Source organism: Siniperca chuatsi, linkage group LG3, assembly GCF_020085105.1.
Source record: "Siniperca chuatsi isolate FFG_IHB_CAS linkage group LG3, ASM2008510v1, whole genome shotgun sequence".
NCBI lineage: Eukaryota > Metazoa > Chordata > Actinopteri > Centrarchiformes > Sinipercidae > Siniperca > Siniperca chuatsi.
This window is the reverse complement of record NC_058044.1, coordinates 10,448,246-10,464,655: the sequence shown is the minus strand read 5'-3', so window position 1 is coordinate 10,464,655 and position 16,410 is coordinate 10,448,246. Positions and strand designations below refer to the sequence as shown.

Below are 16,410 nucleotides of genomic sequence, written 5' to 3'. Positions count from 1 at the left end.
CAATGATTTAGAGGAGGGTTGTATTAAACTGCGACCTCCAAAATGATCACACACTTTGGACACAGTCTGAACAAAAGCTGAGCATCATCTTCAAAAAGATGAGAAGCATTTGTTGCAGGGCTACAGCACTCGATTGCATTAGATTGCATAGGTGTTGCTGGTATTGTGTCCAACCACTGTAGGTACTTGACATTGTGATTTGCAGTAGGTACTAAATTGCATGAAAGCATAACTGTGAAACGCATCTGGGAGATGTATCTGGCGAGTAGTTAATAACCAGGAATGATCAAAGTGTGACAGAACAGCCACAGGTCCCATTCACATAATGGCCACAGGGAGCCGAGAGCAACAAAGCTAATATGTGACAGTGAGAGGCAGAGGATTGTCTTTTGATTGAGCTCTGCAGCATTAAAAGTCAAAGTGTACACTTTTTCATGTGGAGTGAAGGACATAAAACAGTACTTGATTTTACATGTTTTAATTTATTTTCACATTGTGTCATGTTTTGCAGATAGAATAAATTGATTCTTTTTGCATCTGAAGAGCCTCTTTTACTTTTTTTTTTTGTCATAAAGGAACATTTTTTGCATAAAGGAACATGTCATCTAGTGCTACTGTGTGGCTCATTTATGTATTTAATAGTTTTTGGACAACATTGGAGGTCTTTGGCACTGAGGAATAAGCTACATTACAGTATATTGGGCTTTGGTTACACAGGCAATACGATCAATTCATTGTTGTTTTTGGTATTTTCATGGGATTTGGTGTCAATAACAAACATAGAATATCACTCGCCTTATCCTCCGAAACTTTGGAAGAGATACATAAACAAATTTAGTACTACCTCATGACCACACATCCCATCTTACTATACATGACTGACAATGTTGCCAGTGCATTTTTGGCTTGACGTACATCTTTGATTTGGAAGTCAGCCACCGTCTAGTATCACTCTACTCTCGATTTCCTGGCATGTCCCAATCCCAGCGTGCTCAGCTCGACTGCTCCTGGAGGGGCTGCGTAGGAGTGATAGACAGTTAGCAGTGACATCCTAAATCAGCCGTACAGACTGATCAAAGTACTGCATTGTTGGACTGAAATTGGACTTGGGGTGGCTGTGGAAAGCTCAATGTGAGGCAAGTTTCTGTCCTGTCTGGTCTCATTTCGAGCTCAGCGTTTTGAATGATTCATTGTACGGAGTGTGGAAATGACGAAGGAAAAGTTCAAATAGAGAGTGACAAATTCTTGGTTGAGATGTTTCTACCGGAGGGGGCTAAGAGGTGTTGTTATTCAAATGCAGATCTTAAGTCTTTGAACGCTCTTTGCTAGCTGGTTCTGTTCTGAGTAGATTTCCCACTTTTTGCGCTTCAGTTTTCTTTTCTTTGCCTAGCATAAATTGGAAATTACTTTTTAAAAATTTTTTTATTTCCCCGCCTAGTTGGAGGGAATCTCATACTTCTACAGGCTTGCAGCTTTGTATAAAGCAAAAGAGACCACTGAATTATGCTAAGCAGCCTGGATATGATACAGTACTCCATTACAATGTCCTCTGTTTCTAAGGACTGCCGATACAAGATATTCTCTGAATGGCATCCAAGGCCATCTTTATTCAAAGAGACTGTTGCCATGTAGGACTGTTGCTATGGAGGAGTCTCTTACCCTCTCATTGAGACGGACAGCTGTAGCCTCACCACAGGGAGGAGCCCTTTCTCTCTCTTCTTCCTGTGTGATGTTTCCTGAGGGAGTCAGCAGGGGGTTCCTCCTTCACAATGATAAAAATAAAACAGTGACTCACTCCCACTAAGAAAGGATACTGACCAAGTTCAAGAAGTGACTGAAGTGTACAAGTTTGCAGTAATGCAGCGGATATTCAGTAGCTCTCAACAGGTGACTGCTTTTAATGCATCTTTCCATTTACGTTCTGAATAGCAGCTTTGTGAATGTTCAATCAAATCCCATAATTTATATATTTCGAAGGCCTCAAGGCATCCATGATGTTCATAAACTTTGAAATATGCTCTAGACACAGAAGCTTGATTGCTGTTGATTACTGTGTAGCTCCTGATATATTTTAAGCTTGTGCAAGAGGTATAGTATGTAAGAAGGGCTAAAATATGGCAGAAAAATAGTTTACTTAAGTTGTGAAATAACAAATGGTTGACTGGCTGGTTAACAGCCTGTCCTGTCAAACTGTTTTAACATCTGAGACAGTTGCAGCATTTCACCATATTAAATTTTACTGAGAGTGTAATGACTAATAATATTGACGGTGTTAGATGTTGCAAGAGAGAGTCACTGTAATATTCTGTTTCTACGTAGACAGCCACATTTTAAAGAGAATTCTTGCTTTATCCCCTTTTTCATTATGACAAGAGAAGTGGGATTTATTAGTTATAGCGATTTGAAAGTGTTTGTCTGACGGACACATTTATAGTACCAAGAAGAGATAGGTGTGTCTCAGTTTCCTCTTTGTTACTGTTTTATTCGGCAAACTATCAGTTTTATGGGAGCTGTTATCACAGAATGCATAAAAGGTACCTAGAATCTAGAGGATTGCTGGTATGAGACGAGGATTTAATTATCTGCGTATCCTGAACATTTTGCTATGTTTGATTTTACAACAGTGTGTTTGACTTGTGCAGCGCTGCATGACGACTGGACCTTTTTTGTTTTTTTTAATAAACTCACAACGTATGGAGACAGAACACAGTGGCTGTCCTGCAATAAAACCTACCTTCATGAAGATTATAATGTTCAGTTTTTGTTGAAACAGTTTGAGAGTTGTGAACTTTTTGATCATTTTGAAGGCTGCAGTTTGTGGTGCTGTTAAACTGTATTGCATTATACAGAGATATGAATGTGGTGGACAAAATCATATACTTAAAAAAAAAAGTATTTATTTATAAGTATAATCCAATACAAAAAAACTGAACATTATAACCTTCATGAATATAGGATTTCTTAAAGGATTGTTGTATTAGACTGCATTAGTTGGGGGGGCAGATTAAAAATAGGTTGTCACTGAACATTTCCCAGGTACGTTCTGTATATAATATATAGTATTTTGTAATGTTGCAGATACAGTATTAAAAACGTTTCCTTATTATGTTATAAAAAACGTAATCTAGGTGGCATTATGTTTCTCTTAAACATATTTGCTGTTGCAGATTAGTAGTATATAAAATTAATTTTGAGGAGGAGGGGACACTTTGGATTTGACTGAATATGATTGAGTCTGTGACAACATGTGCACAGGTTTCAGAAAGTGTGACAATTAGCCAATGGGTCACAAGTTATTGAATAAAAGGCTCATTAAAATATTGGCCTAAAATGTAATGCGATGCTTATCTAGTATACCACCCCATCTGCCATACTGTTGTATAGGCATCCTACATATGTTTAACTGAGTATTCTAACATCTTTCACCACACGTAAAAGTTGAAGGACTTGCTGCAGGAGGAAAAAGTGTGCGTCATATAATGAGGCAGGTGTTTTGAGCATTGCAGCACTGCCCCTCCACAGAGACCTGAAATCAGAGGACATCCTGGTCTGTAAACCCACTGAGATCAACCTGCTGCTGCACTTTGGCTCTGCTGCTGTGCTCAAATATCAGACCTCCAAGGTCTCAGCATCCCAGAATGCCTACCTGCGGCAGCTGTTTTGACGGAAGCCAGTGCTAAGCTGTGCCAGCTGCTGGGGATACTGCTGTACCCTTCTGGAGTGAAACCCGGCATCATCAAGGCAATCCTCCACTCTCCATGTGGAATAACCAGAAATTGTCCACACCTGATTCACTGTTGCTTTTCAGCCAATCCACCAGACAAGCCAGCCATTGAGAATATTCAGGGCCAGCCATGGATGCAGCGTCTCAAACAATTCCCCATCATCAGCTGCTATTGTTTTGTTGCAAATTACTGCTCACTGAATAAGGACATTTAAGATAAGAACTTCTCAAACTTGTTTGGTGAACTTCCGTGTGCATATGTGCCTGTTCTTAAGATTTTACACTGCAACTCCTCATTACATGGTTGTAGAGTTTGCCGTTAACCCCTGCTGTGAGGGTGTTTTGAATTCTTGATCACTTTCGGAGCAGCAGCTGTGGGCTGATGCTCTTTGTATGAATACCACCCGCGTGTGTTTCACCAGAATACAGATAAGCCCCAGTTATACCCCAGCAAACGCCTCCCCATTAGTTCCCTTGGGATAATGTGTGCTTCCCTGTAGTAAAAGCCACACCTGCTATGGGTGTTTTAGTCCCTGGCTCCATTTGTCTTTCAGAATCGGACCTCTTTTTCTTCCTTGGTCACAGTTGCCTCTTTGGCTCTTTACCCTCCTCCAGTCCCCCCCCCCTCTCTCCATTGTTTCCCGGCTCCCTCTTCTCTCACCCTGCTACTTGTCTAATCTTTGAGGAGCTTCCTCACTTTGGCCTGTAACAGAAGTCATCAGCTCTCTCCCTGTGTTTCCACTGGCAGGCTATCACTCAACGCCACCACAGGGGGAAAAGGACAACTACTAATACCTCACACCAACACAATAGACCCCACCAGCCACACAAAAAGGTACTAGAAGTTGTATTAGAACAGTGAACTTTTAAATAGAGCACGCTCACTTGAGATGACTGGAACAGGGTTATGCTACCAAACAATATTGTTCTTGGAGAGGGACTATAAAAGCCCTTTATGACTGGCTCAGTTGTACCATACTCCAGAGTCAAGTACCAGCTAGTTTATCACCCACAAGTGTGCATTAGTCCTGCCAGTGTGAAGTGAGCATTAAGGATGTCCCGATCCGAGTCCTTTTTTAACATTGGGTATCTGTCGATGCCGAGTCACATCTGATACTTATATTTACCTAAATCCAATGTATGTATTTCATTTTTTAATTTTTATTTTATAAGCCATGTACAAATGGGTGAGGTTAAATCATTAAAATGTGTGAAAAGTACCCAACGGGATAGTCTGAATTTTTTTTTGACATTAGGGATTAGCAGTTAGTGACATTGATGCATAGAAATTAGCTCAGACAGTTACGTCCTGCATGTGTTTGGAATAATGAGTAGCAGCACACGGCTAATAAAAACAATTTTAAAATGAGACTATGTAATAACACATTCTTCCTTTTCACAAATGTAAAAGTTGAATTAATAAGCCATAAAATACACCCTCTCTCAGTTCAACACACTGAAAGGTTTTACTGCTACAGACTTATTTTGTCTGGTAAGACAAGTAGTTACAGTATGGTGGCTAATGTTAGCAAACTTTAGCTGGATTTTGCTGTGCATTCTCTACTTGTGCTACTTTTACACTACATTTAGCCATTTACCATTATCCTGTAATTGTCACTTGTGGCCACAGTGGCTGGTAGTCAGCAAAAGTTCCATAGTTGCACTTAAAACAACAAAATAACACAACACAAAAAAGCTTTAAAGGCCACCCATGATCGATCGACACAGATGATTTGAATTATTTTGCCTAATTAAGACTGTGTGGGTGTGTACAGACTGTTTGATTGACATCTCCCTGACTCTCCTGTTAGCTTTGTTGCAACTGTTAACTGGACTAATTAGACCTATTGTCATTCTTATCAGTGCGTCTCTGATTTGGTGACCTTGCATAATTTCCAACATAGCTCTACCCGCTTTCAACCTGACCAGAGGGCTAACACCTGTGTGGATGTGCAGGACCTTTCTAATTATTCACAACAGAATAAAGCACCTTCCATGCCTGAGCTTACAGCTATGCAGCAATGTTACAGCAAGCAACTCATCCTACCTACTGTATATCACAAAAACTGAACTATTCCTTTTAAAAAATGTTCTCGAATGTTTTTGCTATTTTATAGTGTATTATAAAACATTTACTAACATTTTTAAAAATTGCTTTGTAAGATAATATTTCAGGTTTTTTAGAAAGGCCGGAATAAACACTTACGTATTGTTACACATTATAGTGCGTTACAAAGCATTTATGGACAGTTTAAACTCCACTTTTACACTGTTTAGCGAAGGGTTAAAGTAAACTGTTCTGATCCTTTCTTGGTCTGTTCTCTCTTTAAATGTACAGAAAGTGATGTTTAACCATATGTTATTTTAAAAAAATCAAGCAGACCTTAAATCTGGCAGAGACCATCAGCAACCATCTCCACCTCGCTCGCCTGTGAAATTCTACATCGACTTGGTTGTCCTGAAGCGTCGGCCACAGAGTCTGGCAGAACGGCTGAGCAGCTCAGCCATCCTTATCTCCATTCAAACATGGCAGCTCATAGATTATGTATAGTTCATATGGTATAGGGCCATGTCCTCCCACAGATCATGGAGAGGCAGAGTACTCAAAACACACCAAGTGAGAACCTGCAATATACATGGACCATAGTCATTATTAATGCCCCTGGATATCTACCCGCAGGTAGCCACAGCACATCGCACCTCCTGGTTGGCAAAGTGGAATGGATTATAGGGCCTGACGGGCTATATTTGGTATGATAACTGGAGCTAAATAATGCTATAAGGGAAATTTTGACAGGTATACATTATAGTCCATAAGCCTTTGATGATATTGTAATTACCTCTGCTGTAACCTTCTATTGATATACTGCACAACATAGTGTTCCTGTGCAATATCATGCAAATTACTTTTCAGTCATTTAAACAACAACATTAAAGAGTTATAGTGAATTTAAACCAAAACATTCAAAATATGCTTCTGCATATTTGGCCTATTTTGAATGTTTCCCTGCCCTCATTTTTTCATTATATTCCAATTTTTTTCAATATATTATGAGATCTGACATAGTATTTTTAAAGCTTCAAAATGTTTGTTCATGTATTCATTCATCTAAGAGCCCTCTGGCTCATTAGTGATTTCCTGTTTGAAAAGGGATCTTTTGAAAAACTAAATCATGTTTCGGCTTGGAACAAGAGCATTTCAAGGCAGTATTTATTTATTTATTTTTTTTTACACTTCTCAGTCTGGCTTCATTACATCTCCAAATTAGTTTTCACATTCGACAACAAGAAGTTTGAAGTTATGATCAGTGATTTGGTTATTAAGCAAAGGGATCAAGGGAACTGATTTCACGCAATGGTTTGCAGACATGCTTGCACATAAACATGATACCTCTCTTTATCTGACTCACACACACACACACACAAAAATAAATAAATTTTACTTCCTTCCTTTTACCAGTGCATCTGCGTAGCAGGCTCTATTGTCCATTAATGGGTGCTGCCTAGACCCCACCCCCCTCCATTATCCCTCTTCAGTCCACTCAAGACCTCTATGGGAGTGGGATGGTTTGTTGGCCAAAGTGAGGGCCCCACATCTCTATAGGTGGGGATAAATCAGCCCTCATCAGTAACTTAAATCACTATAGTTAATAGACTTGGTCTGTGTCAGTATGTTTTGGACCACCAGGGCCAGTAGTAAGCCCCCCCAGGAAGAGAGGAATCTGGGCCAGCTCCAAGTGACCAAGTCCAGCCCTCCACAATAGAGATCCCAGCCTCCAGGGAAACCTTTCTAGAAAGCTGCTGAAGAGATGACTAATTATTACACACATCGGGGTTCCCCTCGTCTTCTACCTCTTTTCCTGATAATGCCTTTTCTGTTGCTGTGTGTGAGGAGAAAATGATAGAGGTTGTTGCAGAAGAAGAAAGAACGACTTAAACAAAGGCGAATTTAAAAAAAAAAAAAAAAAGTAAGCAGAAAGATGAAGGCAGTCAAGGCTCTGATAAGTGTGTCTATGAGAGAATAAAATAACAAGTTGGGAGTGAAGAGGAGAAAGAAATAGTCCAAAGCCTGTTTGCTGGCAGGTCCACTAAGGGAGCGCCAAGGGGCGAAGGCCCCCTATTCAGTACGTGCCACCAAGTGGTCTGTTCCCACAGCTAAACACAGGCATAGCCAGGGGCACCACTGAGGCAGAAGAGAGGAGTCCTTTCTCTCACTGAAAAGAAAATGTCCTCCAGAGTGCTTCTAAAATTTTTTTCTTTCATTTTCTTCTCCTTTGATTCCTCTTTGCAAACCTTTTTTTTTTTTTTGTGTATGTCTCGAACAAGCAGCCATGGTGGTAATTCAAACAAGAGCTTGTAAAATACCTATAGAAAACAGTGTTTTCAAGAGACCATTCTTCAGACTCTTTCATCTTGTGAAGAAATAAGAACTACTGTGTATATGATTATATTGCTACAGTGATTTAGCACTGACCTTCCCAGAGAAGTACTGTGGCTTTTTTGTTGGATTTTGTGCTGGTGAGGTTTGGATTTTTGGTACAGGTTATTGGTGTAGCCTGTCCAATTCTGGATTTTTGAGGCTGATACCAGTACTTAGTTTATAGTTTATTTGGCCCCATTAGCTGCTATATCACATCAGCTATTTTTCCTGGGGTTCATAGTAAAATATACATAGTGACATTACATCAACACCACATACACAAAACACACAATTACAGAATAACAATGGCAATACAACATGCAACAGCTACATCTGGAGAATAATGTGATATCCCTATGATATACATACAATATATCACTACATGCAACATTAGACACGAGAGGACAGTACTATAATATTCAGCAATATCCTAATGAAAAAGGCTAAAAGACATGATTTAACAGCTAATTTAGTAGTTAAGCTCTACTTACTGATACTTGTCTCTGACTTCCCAGCCATGTTGGCCATTATGGGTCATACTAATTCTGTTTTTATTGTGAACAAATAAAGAAATGTCATATTCTATGTGTCATATCTATCAGACTGCGGACTGTGCTTAGAGGAACTCACTTAGTGTACTGATAAAAGGTAAGCCATCAAAAATGCATTTAAACAAGCACCCTTAGTCTTTATGTGGCCTTGATCCAGTCTGTCTAGCCCTCTCATTTCCCATCTCTTATAAAAGCTAATACATGGAAATATATAGTTAAGAAAATGGAGATGAAAGCAATAGATTAAACAATGTGACATGGTAGCTGAAATAAAGAAGAGTGAAACAGATGTGAGAATCATTGTGAATGATAAACCAGAAATGGAGAACGTTTGTCTAATGAAAGTGGGGGGGAAAAAGATGGTGTAAGAAGCAGAGAGTTAGGAAACGTAAGGGAACATTCGCAGTCTCATGGAGTTTATTTCATCGTCTAATGTCCTGTCTGTCAATGTAGTGAGCTAGAGTGGAGCTGCAATTTCACAGAAATCATTTTTGAACTCACTGGGGCCATATATCCATTCTCAGACTGTTACATACTGTTCAAAAACTCTCCGGGACACTCAAGTGCTTTCTAAAAGCCCCAATCTAGAAGCTCCCCAAGTCCCACATACCTGTCGCCAGTCTTATAAATGTTGTCTGTGCTGATATACAGTAGATACGCCATATCATACATTGGAGTAGAATGCAGAGAGCGGGCCACTGTCCCTCAGACTCAGTACAACTTTTTTGGATTCAGTAAAATATGATAATAAACTTAGGTTCTGCACAGTAAATTTATGTCCTTCCCGGACTCTTCTGTCAAAGATCAAACAGCGGTTTCCTGCTTCTTTGATCACACGTAAGTTACTGGTGTCAGCGTTCTGTGGAGAACCAAACTTTCCAAACAATTTGGGGTTTTATAATGTTTTTATTGGAGAGTTTCACTTTCAGTATTGTGGATGGAGTAAAAATGGAGAGGAAGGTGGTGCTGTAATCTCAAATTCAAATATGAAGGAAAATATTAATTATTAATCTCGACTTTGAAATAACTTAAGGCAGAGAGTGTTGACAGTTGGGAGATAAAGTTATACTCTTCTGCCTTCACTGTGAGTGTAGGTGCACAGCTATGCAGCAAGCTAAATGCACTTCCAATACACAGCCGATTTGCTTTTGAATTTTTTACTGAAAACAATTGTGAAACAGTGTAAGAAAACACATTAAATGATAAGGATTACAAATCAGATAAAGATGAGATTCTATAAACATGTTAGACCCTAGATGTTGTAAAAATGAATTAGTACAATAACAAGGGAACTAGATTCACAAAAGTACTGACCAAAGCTGCTTAATGCCAGGAAGAAAGTATCACCACTGTAAGATCAATATGGAGTCCCCACAGGAAGTACAGCACAGTAATTTAGCTAGTAAACATACACATAGTCCACAGCAGTAAAAGCAAATAGGGTAAAATGCATAACTGTTATCCCAACAGTAATTCAACACTTCAGCTACTTAAAATGTTGTTTTAGCAACACATTACCTCCAAAGGCTAGCTTGATTATCAGTAAACTAATCATAGAAATACAAAACTCTACTAAATCACAAATCAATAATCAACAAGGGCATTTGGGGAGTAGATTAAAGATGCCTGTCAATATTTGTTTGGTCACAGATCTCACAAAATGGCGGATGTAACAATGACAGTTAAGCAGCAACTGCCATAGAACTGTGTCAGTAGTGGTTGCTACTAGCGACAGAATGTTCAACTGAAACCAACTGCTGGTGGTAAACATAAATAAATAACATAAATACAGATGTTTAATGATTGTAGTTGTTTCCTTCTTATCCAGTCGCTGTCAGTCGTTCTCATTAAGATTATTTTAAGCATATAAGTTCATTCTTGGCCTTGGAAATAGGCTCAGCCTCATCAGATGAGGATGAAGACCATGTGATGCGGAGTGATCTTCATCTGACAAAAAGTCCTGAAAGTGCTGGATGAAATCATAGCAGCTGCTGAGCTTGCATGTCAACAGATCCATCTCCATGGCAACCAAGCGAAACTGTGTCATATGGTTGAAAGCTCCAGAAAAAGAGTTGAGATTTTTATGTAAAAATTTTAAACATGTTCAGTTTTTACAACTGGAATTGGACTGTCAACATCACGCACTGTGAGAGAAATATAAATAGTGCTAGCCGAATGGTATCCGGTTTAATTCCAGGGAGAATCTCAAACAAACAAACAAACAAACAAACAAACAAAAAACCCCAAAACAAATGGCAGGTCTTCATTCAGAGCCAGAGCTCACGTGAATTTCACCTCACTCTTAAAATTCACCTTCCTCCTGCTTTGAGTTTACAGACCTTGTTGCCTTCATCTCTCGCTACCCATCTCATCCATTTTTAGCTTCTTTGCTCCGTTTCTTTCCCTGTGCAGATTGCAGCATAAATTAAGAAGGAAAACTGTTTTTCATAGTTAACAAATGAGAAGTTGTGTTCTCATGGGATTTTGGGGTTGATTGGCTATGCATCTCAAATCATAGTTTTCCACTGTGATGCCCTCAGTATTCATTCAGTTGTTCAATAAGTGCTCCTTTCTGACTGTCGAGACAAAAAAATCTGTATGTGGTGGACATATCTGTTTATATGTAAGTTGTCTAGTTTTTGTAGGTTTCAGTGATCTCAAGGTCTTTTACAAGCTTTAGGCAAATGAGGTGGATGTTAACTTGTGATTCTTCTTACTTCAGCTTGTGAGCTTTGTAAGATCAGCCAAATTTCTTTCTGTGTGTGTATAAATGTGTGGGTGGTTATTTTTGCCAGTGTGCTGCGATGTCCTATATTATGTGCGTCCAAAAGAACGTGCGTCACTGCAACTTAAGTATGTCAGTGCAATGACACTACAGTGTTTCCAAAGCATGTATGGATGTTTTTCTTCACTGTCTTGTGTGAAATGCGAATTGTATGAGAGTTGCCATTACTAACAAGGCCATAACATTTCTATTTACCAGAGATAGGAGGAGCTTGACCTTGGTATTTTCTGTGAGGCACTCTTGGGAGGTTTCTGATGAGAAGGGGCGATATTGTGACCTACAGGTCAGCCGCTATGAGAGATTGGACTTGTGTTCTGACTGTCAGTGTTTATTAGGATGTCATGCTGGGATTCATGTTTTCCAAAGGGACTCAGTGGAATGGAAAGAAGTGATGGAAACTGCAGGGAGAGGTGAGGAGTGGCCTACAGTAGTTTCTGCAGAACTATTGGACAGATGGACTTTGTGGGTCCTCCAATGTGTGCCATAAAATATTTCTTACACAATCTTTTAAGTATATAAATACTAAGCAGCAGACACGATTCCTCTGCAGCTTCCAGACAGCATGGTCCCTGTGTTTCTTATGAAGTGTCCAAGTCCACAAGGTCCATATATTGCGTGCACAAGCTATTTAACTAATGGGAATAAATCATTTTAAAAGTTCACACGACTTTTGGATGGCGACCTTGCTCTTCTGATGCTTGTACGAAATAGTTCCCCAGTAAGTTTTGTGTCAGTGGATGTTTTGTAGGCATTCAGCCAAATGATTTACTGTGAGAAGCCACCAATACACTCAGTAAATCTGTGAAAAAGTTTATTTAAACGGAAACGGTGGTGTCTCGAACACCCTGTTGTGTACGCAAGCGCACTGCTTTTTTTTAATACGGCGGAGCTGCTGATTGGGTAACACCTCTGACACACCCACCAAACGAGGAAATGGACCTCAAAGCCCGTTGCACACCATTTAGAGGAAACATGCCATTTTCAGATTGAACGTACCCCAGGTCAGCTAAAAGCTAATTTTAAAGTTCAGAGTAGGGTTTGGTAACAGGCAGGAAGTCAGAACAGGCAACCAAAACCAAGAGGACAAGGAAGGCAGGCAAAAAGGCTAAAGATGAAAGTGAAATGCCTTGTGTTGGACCGCTTGGCTGTTTGTGCAATATGTGTTTATTTGCCCCAATGTACCAAGTTGCAATTGTTAGCTGTAAGCTAGCTAGGAATATACACACTAGCTGATTCTGTGGGAGTGTGTGTTCAGCTCAGCCTCTGACTGAACTCACCTTGAATGCCAGTTCTTTATTTCCCTCCAGTCTCTCTCCTTTTTCCTGTTGTCATTCTCAAGTACAGTTATAAAACCCTGGAATAACTGCAAGTTTTTTGCTGAAGTTGAAACATTTTACCATACATATAACATATTCATTGAATCATGAGGTTGAAACTTTAAACTATTAATTGAGTTTTCCTCCATTTCGAGGTGGTTGTGTGCGTCTGATGTGAGCAAGCTGCATGGTAAAGATTATTTTTTGGGGCTTTTTGCCTTTTTATTTGATAGGAACAGCTGAAGAGACAGGAAGTGTGGGGGAGAGAGAGAAAGGGGGGATGACATGCAGCACAGGGAACAGCGAACCCAGGCCACTGCGGTAAGGACTTAGCATTATACAAGGGGCTTGCGTTCTACCAGGTGAGCTACCAGGGCACCCCTGAGCTGTATGGTAGAGAAGCATATAGATTTAAATGTTTTTATACAAATGATATATTATTTTTCAAACTTTTGCTCCATTTTCTGTTTTCTCTCTCATTTTCTGCCTCTCTCTCTCTTTCCATCTCTGCGTCTCCCTCCTCTTTTTCCTCATGTTCCAAAATAGTAATTAGTACAGAATCACTCTGGCGCCAGAACACAAAACCACAAAAACATGGAATCTGAGGCTTTGGGGGCAGCTGCCTCTTCAGCAGCAAGCATATGGCAGACACCCTTTTTGGAATGCAACACAGTGATCTGGGGATTGATCCTGCCTCCACCCGCCCGCTCCTCATCAAATTAGCTCATGTTTACATTCATCCCCACAACTATTAGCTTTTATTTATAGGTTCTCATTAGAACCAAATACGTCGAAACCAGTCTCTGAGGTGTGTGGAACGGGAAGGTATCAGTAGTTTCATTGATGTCTTCTGCTATGCCAGAGTGCTGGTATGAAACGATTTTGGAGGATAGACAGACAGACAGACAGAGACAGACACAAACACACACACACTTTGGTTTGTGCATTCCCCTTGGCCTCTATGATAGGGGAATGTTAATGAGTGGAGCCAGCCTTCGAGCTGAGCTCTGTGCCATATGGACCTGCCACGGGAGTGGCACAAATCCCACTGACTAATTTAACTCAGAAACACGCATGCACACACGCTTACCCACACACATGCATCTGACAAATATGAGAGAATCTGAGCTTCTCATTGTGACTTTTGTGCAGATGTAGCCATGAGTTTGCTAAAGTTGGCTCGTAGCAAGAGTTTGCAACAATTACTTGCCTAAATTTGCATGTGAATTTTATTTTGTGCCATACATTTGATGCAATGTTGCACACATGTAACACACATAACAAACATCCTGGCTCAATAAAAGTTAGCATTGTTAATTTCTGTGTGTTTTTGGTTTTGAGAATTTTAAATCAGAGCAGATGTTGCCTATCGCTGAAATGTAGAGACTATGTCCTGGATAAATAATAGACATTCTTGCAGAGCATTTTCATTTTTATGTCTACAGTTGAGTTTTTAGTACAGCTCCTCCTTTTCCTCTTTCTTCTCCTTCCCAGTTTCTCTGTTAAACACTTTTCCCCAGGTTTCCCCTTGGCAGAAGCCAAACTCACACACTCCAAACACTTGTTCACACTGAGTCTTTGTGTGACTCGCTCAGTGTGACAGTCACAGACCTTAATGTGTTGGTGTCATTGTGATCTAACTCTGTGTAAAGACATGTGGTCAAGAAGTACTTTAGTATAGATCCCAAAATTTGGTATGGTGAATGGCAAAAATACTACAGTTCCCATGAGATCACTGAAGATTCATGATGTCCTAAGGCTCAGTCAGTTCTTCCATCTGAGAAACATGTACGTGGTCTGTTTGCTCAATTAACAGCCAATGAACTGCAGTCCATCCTAAAAACATTTAACTGACAACCTGACAAACGTGACTAATTCCTACATTAGCCATATGCCTACAACATGGCATTGATAATGAGCCTGACGGTACTTAAATTTCAACTTCGACTATACTGTCCCTGAAAGGAAATTCATCTTGCATCCAGGTGATGCAATGACAGGTATTTCTATTATTTTGTCCACCCTATTTATATCAATGAGTGTAGGCTGAATAACAAACACCTCTCTGTATAATGCAATACAGTTCAACAGCACTACATCCTACAAAATGACCATACAGTTGAATGAACACTTCTCTAATAGTTTGAACAAAAACTGAACATTATCACCTTGATGAAGATTCATTGGCGGACTGTTCATTAGATGGCATAAGTTTTAACTAGGCAGACTTAATACACTTGCAACTGAGTGTATCTATAACATAATATATAATATACTAAAACCTACCACTTAAAGTCATATAAAATACAATGTACCTACATATGTAACTACATAACATAAAACCTGTAGTACAGTCCGCCGTCACCATCTAACCCAATATATAGTTGAAACATCACTATCACCAACCCATGACTGCAAACCCACACATTTTTATACAGAAGACTCATCAGCTGGCCCATGAGCCTTTTAAGAATTTGATGGCTAGAGGAGATAAAAGCATTTCTTACCCTGGCCTTTAGCAGTCTAAATCTCTGTCCAGACAAGAGAAACCCCTGATACAGACAATGGAGAGGGCTCTTCAAAAATGATTTGAGTCTTGGAAATTGTTCTCTTGGAAAAATGTGACACAGATAAGACCGTTACACACCACTGATCACTGGCCACACTGAGCTCTTGGACAATAAAAACGGAGCTGTTGGTTTTTTTCAGTGTAATCATGAATGTGTTCTCTTAAGCTTTTCAAAAATATGTAGCCAGTAATTATTATTATTTTTTTTTAATGCTGACAAATATGCACCTGAGTTTGTAGTAAAATATTACCTGCACCTAGGAGTGTTTTCTTTCAAAACATTTTAAAGCAAACTGAGGAATCCACACTTTAGCCAAATAAAAACTGAGTGAAATACATAATGCTAATGCAATCAGCATAAGTAAAGTTTAAAGATGATCATTAGAGGCTGCTGCTGCTAGTCAAACTGCTGAGCTCTAATCATGCATTCATCCTGATGTAACAGGTTACACAGAGCTGGGGAATACACTGCAACATTTCTGCAAGTCAAATTTCTGAAAACTGCAAAAATATGCAAAACTGTGAGAGAGGATTTGGCCCTTTGAGATTACATAATTAATTCTAATTTTCTCATTTCTGTTTCATGTTGTCAAGATATTTTGTCACTTAATTACACAGCAAGATTGGATTTATCTTCCTCCCAAACTTTAAGATATTAAAGGGTCACTTGCTGCTGCACAGGATCTCAACTTTTTGTTAAGAGAACCCATTTTTGAGGTTAGAAAATTTCTAAAACCTCACACATATAAAACGTTTGAAAAATTTGACCCTTCCAAATGGTGCTATTTATTCAGTGACAGCAGTATTAGAATCTTTATTCTCAAGACTGCTCTTATGACCCAGACCCATAATGCAGTTGCTGCAGATTTGTCAGCTGTACATCCATGATGCGAATCTCCCATTCCACCACATCCCAAAGGTGCTCTATTGGACTGAGATCTGGCAACTGTGGAGGCCATTTGAGTATAATGAACTCATGGTCATGTTCAAGAAACTAGTTTAAGATAATTTGGGCTTTGTGACATGGCGCGTTCTCCTGCTGCAG

At 39.5% G+C, this 16,410-nt stretch overlaps 2 long non-coding RNA genes across 2 annotated transcripts in view; one reads left to right on the top strand and one right to left on the bottom strand.

Moving 5' to 3' along the window:
- Nucleotides 1-16,410, top strand: part of LOC122873776 — an 80,011-nt gene that overhangs the window by 3,269 nt on the left and 60,332 nt on the right. The window lies entirely within an intron of this gene.
- On the bottom strand, nt 504-6,449 carry LOC122873777. The gene is made up of 3 exons (XR_006377511.1): nt 6,108-6,449; nt 1,660-1,762; nt 504-1,016 (listed from the first exon to the last, which is right to left on the bottom strand). It is a non-coding gene; the product is annotated as an uncharacterized LOC122873777 (long non-coding RNA).